The sequence below is a fragment of the Vicia villosa genome, linkage group LG6 (genome assembly GCF_029867415.1).
Source record: "Vicia villosa cultivar HV-30 ecotype Madison, WI linkage group LG6, Vvil1.0, whole genome shotgun sequence".
In the NCBI taxonomy this organism is placed as follows: Eukaryota; Viridiplantae; Streptophyta; class Magnoliopsida; order Fabales; family Fabaceae; genus Vicia; species Vicia villosa.
This window is the reverse complement of record NC_081185.1, coordinates 4402435-4408237: the sequence shown is the minus strand read 5'-3', so window position 1 is coordinate 4408237 and position 5803 is coordinate 4402435. Positions and strand designations below refer to the sequence as shown.

Below are 5803 nucleotides of genomic sequence, written 5' to 3'. Positions count from 1 at the left end.
GAAAAAATCAGAACATAATTAGGTGTTCCAGCCCTCTTCACTTCACCTAAACACCTCATAAACATAAAAATAACCAAAACTTTACAACCGTTGGGGTGCCTCCCAACAAGCGCTTATTTTAAGTCATTAGCTCGACGCCTTTATTGTTTCGGTGGTTGGAAAGTAGCCTCCTCTCGTCATGCCATGGTGACGTATCACCGCACAAGCCTAAAGAAAGTGTCCTAACCAACCACTCAACAAACGTTACGGGTACAAATATATACAACAATTATACAAACATAAAAGAAAACGCAAGTATACAATTATGTACACAAACCAACACATATGCACAAGTATGGAACACAAACAACTATTATCATACAAAAAGAGAAAACTTAGTGAATGTTGGATTCACAAGTTGAAAAGTGAAGATTTGTTATTAAAGAGCTCATCCGAGATCAACATGTTTCACCAACATTCACCAATAAAAGTATACTTATATGTAACATATACAAGTAAACTTATATGGTGAACATAAACAAGTAAACATGTACAAGTAAATATATACACATGAAACTATACAATATATACGATATATACAAAGCTCAAAACCACGAAAACTATTGCGATGCAATCACAACCATCCCCGGCAACGGCGCCATTTTGTTGAATGCAGTATAGGGCAAGCAACAAAAAAAAAGATTTGGAAATATTGATCCGGGATTTATCGTCCATAGAGATGGAGAGATGCCATTCAACAGTTTCTACGGTTTCGAACTTGGGTTTGAATGAGCAAAAAGTAAACAAAGATATAGACAGGAAAAGAATAAACACATTCTTAGAAGAGAAATAACTTATCAGGAATGTAAATATATTCAATCTTCACAAACATACACTTACCAACCCATTATACTCAACCTACGATACTCATCTATGTTATCACGTATCTCTCACATAAGCGTCCATCTCTGGTGCACAAACGAGATCATATCACAACTAAGGTTATCTCTAACGCGAAGTCGCGAGAACATTCGTATTCTAGCGTCAGCGATCTCTCGCGCGCCGCTCAAACACGAAAGCATTAAGAACATATACAAACAGTGAATGTTAGCTCTAAATTTATCTCTAGAGTTCAGAACCAACAGATTATCATCCTAGATAAGGATTCAAGAAGTTTATCTCTAAAGTAACCCAAATCCCCAGCATAGAGCAAAAATCCAGAACAACATCAACACAGATTTGTAAAGCAAGTTAAACATAACATTATAATCGCTAAATATACATAAGATTTAAGTAAATATACAAACAAAACCCAACCAAAGAGAAATACACAAAGAATAAGAGAAATGAACCGAAAATCTCCCGGTTTGTCAGCTCCGTTCGACGCTCAATCCACCCCCGATCATCCGTATGTGTCATACCCCAAATTTGTCCTACCCTTTGACTTCCAACTGGCTTAGACTTCTCATCTCATGTACATACTCCATTAGGGCATCAACATAACATCATGCATCATTAATCAATAACCTGGCACTGGGATTAAGGATTTTGAAAGCCTAGGGCGTCATATTGAGATTGAGGCTTGTATTGAAATTAAAGTCTAATTCTTCGGATGTTTCCAACAGCGAAGTGTGAAATCAGGGTTTAAGGGTTTGTTTCCCTATGGGTGACCAAAGGAATTGTGGTTTGATTCTAAGATCATTGAACCATGGCGCAAGAAGATTGCATTGTACTTGGAACATTATTTGTGCTAATAATATGTGAGTTTGGTTTGAATTGATGAATTGAATAAAAAAAGGGTGTCGTTGTAGATGCGAGTTTATTGGAATTTGTTCGTTATACGTGAGGCGGATTTAATTGGTAATCTAGGTGAAACGAAGTTCTCAAGCTTTTGTATGAGATTTCTTGGTGCTTAAAGTTACAAGATTTGAGTTCACCATTAAATCAAGTTCCACTCATTTCATGAGTCTTTGGTTTGCGAAAGAGATTGAAGTTCTAATGGAAAGCTCATCCACGATTCAAGGACTATTCGAGCATTCATGGTTCAAGCGCTATTCAAGTGTATTCATGTTCAGAATATCTATCAAAATCAAAATCCAAGTTCTATGGCATCACAAGTGAAGCTACAAACAAGAACAAAATAAATCCAATCAATTACAAAAAACCATTACAAAATTCATTTAAAGTTTCACCATTCATCAAATCACATTCAACTTTCCATAACTCAAATCATCACCGATTTCAAAGGAACCAAATACCCATTACAAAGTCCGTTATTTTACACAGAAAATACATGGAATCTCATTCCTAGAATTCTATTCCTAAGCTAATCTTCAAAGCATTTTTAGCTCATGACCGTGCTCCATACCGCCTTCATTTGATCCATGCCTCAATTCAAGCCAAACGGCCCTGCACACATAAACCAATTCATTCAGAAAAAACCAAACTAAATCAAAACATAACTTCACCATTTATTAACATTGCAACCTGCTGCATTGAAATTACACATTACTAACATGCCAGCCAGCATTACCTCATTTGATAACATAGCCATAACCTGCACACATTCAGCCACAAAGAAGAGAAGAGGGAAATTCTGCAATGTATAAAACAGCCCCATATATCTACATCCATACAGCACTATTAATTCAAAACAGAACCAATTATGCTGCTAGTTTTAAAGCCAATCATTCACATGAGTCTTCAGTCCACATACATTCAGTCCATGTCATAAATCACTCATCAAAACAATATCATCATCTCATATCATCACCTTGAAGTCATGTGCATACATTCAAAGAACCTGCAGCATTCAAACAGTTCACATCCATACACTCTGCTGACACCATACATTGACCTTTTTTTTAACCTTTTCTAAACTACCATAACATTTTTCAAACAGAAAAACCAGGTAATTAACTCTGTTTCAGTTCATAACTACCCTAACTAATCCAATTCCTAACTGTCATAACCTTTAACTAACATTTCATTCAGACATCCAAAACAGAATTGCAACTCACAGTTTTCCGAACCTTTCCCTAACTAACTTCTTCTTATCTCTAACTGTCACTTACAACCTACTAACTAACTTCCCAACAACAAAACAGAATCGTAACTGCCATCTAACTGACTTTTTTAAACCAACTTCAAAACAATTCATAACAAACCTAACAGCATTTCCTAACAGCATTTATCAGTTACAAATTACTAACAACTCTAACAGAAGGCATAACAGATTGATACCAGAAAATTCAGAAAGAAAACTAACCTTTCACCCCTATATATCATCAGCATCCTACTCTCTTGACTCTCCTTCATCATTTCACTTCCTCACCATAATCCCACCGCAACTTTGCTTCCAGAATCTTCAGTCACCTTTCATCTTCATCATTCTTCTCCACTCTCCAATATTCAAACTCTTCATCATCAATAATCTCCATTAGACAAATCTGCAGAGAACAACAATCTCCACCATCTCCAATCACCTTTTTATCATCAACAGCTTTATCTATCATCGTTCTCCAATTCTCAGAAAGGCTCCAAGAAAACAGAATCAAATCTTCGTCTTTGCTTCACCTTCATCAATCATCATCGTCATCAACAAGACTCCAGCAACTATCACCTTCAGTATCATCATCAGGATTTGTTATTCAAATGCAACGATATCACATCTTCATCTGTATCAAACAACAACAACAACAAATCGTTCAGAAATCAAAAACAAGGAACGTGACAAAAATTCAACGGAAGGAAAAAAAGATAACGGAAGTGATGAGGAGTGTAATCGAAGGAGCAAGAGATTGATACGATGCCAGGATATAGCAACTTCAACAATCGCCATCTTCGCTCCATCATCCCCGACTCAGAGCTGCTTCGATCAACAACATCCTCAGATCGCCTTACTCTGTGACTTCCCCAACGCAACGTCATCATCGTTCAAGATTTGAGGTGCAACAGAGGCACTCTTCATCTTCATCGCAACAGCAATCTTGCCACCGCGCCGTCATAAGAGAGAGTCTCTCCGGGAGGATTTCATCGGAGACGAAAGAGATTTGAGAGAGACTGAGACGAGAGACGATGGAGTCCGAGAGACGAGATGTTGGTGTTTTGCCTTCTAGATTCACGGCGGCCGAAGAGCTGATCGGAGAAGAAGGAGCGTCGCCGCGGCCGTAAGAGAGAGGAGAGCTTCGGAGTTCAAGCGTTGCATCACATGTATTAGCCCTAATCCCCTTTTGTTTTAACTTTGATTTTAATCTAATGTTAATGGCAATTAGTGTGGTTAATGGGTAAAAGTTAGGTTAATTATCATTAATCGAAACCATAAACCTGAATTGAATAAAAAATCTGGAAACAATTGTTAATGGGATAAAAAACAATGATACTTTGGGCCAAGAACTACTTCCTACACCCCACTGTGAGCCCGTATACCCCCCATTTCGCTGAAAGAAGCATAATCTTGGGCCGTTTCACTCAGCACCCCCCTTTGGCCCATAATACTATCTTTTTCTGCAAAAAAAATCTGAATAAAAAACCTCTTTGGGCCTGCCTCCATGGACTTGCGCCCAGCTACTATTGGCACCATCATATTCACAGCACCCCCTGACTCCATTAAAATGTGTAGATTTTAGGTTCACTTTACAATAGTTTTTTCTATTATTTTTAGTTGACAAAAACATGATGAAACCTTTAATATTTTGTTAGATTTTTAGGTGATCACCAACATTAGAAAACTCATAAAAATAAGTAGATCTTAGGTTAATTTTGACATTAATCTTTTGACTTCTCCCTCATGAAAACAATAAAAAAGTACTAGTTTTAGGCTTATTGTTTTAGTCTCCTTTTTTGCTTGATTTAGAAGTTCATTTCTCCTTCATAAAATCCCATAAAAAATAGTAGTATTTTAGTTTAATTTTTGTACTAATGCTTGAATTGTTTTTGCACTATTTCCATGTTCATTTTGTATAGTTGTTGTGTGACTTTCGTTACTTGCTTTTGGCCATATTTTTGGCCTACTTTGTTAATACCATTTTAATGCTCCCTTTAGAAATAGGAATTAGAATAACTTAGATTAGAAGTTAGGATTAGTTCCCTATTGCATTCTTTTCTTTTCAACTTTCAAAACATTAATAAAAGGAAGATGCGAATCACATTAAGAAAGTGATAGAGAAATGAGTGGGATTCATTCCCTAATCTATTTCTCAATCGCTTAGTGGCATAGAAACGAGTGGGATTCATTCCCTAATCTGTTTCTCGGTCACTACTTAATGGGAGAGAAACGAGTGGGATTCATTCCCTAATCTGTTTCTCAAACATTAATTAATGGGAGAGAAATGAGTGAGATTCATTCTCTAATCTGTTTCTCAAACATTACATAATGGGATGGAAGTGAGTGGGATTCATTCCCTAATCTGCTTCTCGATCATTATACATTTTATGTGATTCGAATCGTGAAGTAAATTCCCTTAAAAAATACACAACCAAACACTTTAAAACATCTAATAATGGTTCAGACTAAAGCAAAGTAGAGAAAGTGGTGAGTGGCCCGGTATTGGGAACTGTTCATCACTCATCTACCCTAAAAGACACAAACCAATCTATTTTCCTTCTTTCTAAGGGCAATGTTATTTCCGCTCGTACGCATCGTAGGTCTGTCCCCTTATGCAAGAACGTGAACGTTGACTCCGCCCAATTAAAAAACACAAAAACAAACAGAAAATCTTTAGCCGAGCTACGGTAACTCTGATTCCTGAAAAGGATACGTAGGCAGCAGGGTAGGGCCCGTGCGAGTACAATTCTTTATTTTCCCTACATTTTGCATTCATTT

At 36.9% G+C, this 5803-nt stretch overlaps 1 long non-coding RNA gene across 4 annotated transcripts; it reads right to left on the bottom strand.

Annotated features, from left to right (window-relative positions):
* Positions 1–2111: 2111 nt before the first annotated feature.
* LOC131608776 (uncharacterized) lies at positions 2112–4291 on the bottom strand. 4 transcript variants are annotated; one of them, XR_009285815.1, is made up of 3 exons: positions 3248–4265; positions 2467–2782; positions 2112–2388 (listed from the first exon to the last, which is right to left on the bottom strand). It is a non-coding gene; the product is annotated as an uncharacterized LOC131608776 (long non-coding RNA). The 4 variants fall into 4 exon arrangements; XR_009285813.1 differs by having other exon boundaries at positions 2513–2782; positions 3248–4264; XR_009285812.1 differs by having other exon boundaries at positions 2112–2782; positions 3248–4291.
* Between the last annotated feature and the right edge of the window lie 1512 nt (positions 4292–5803).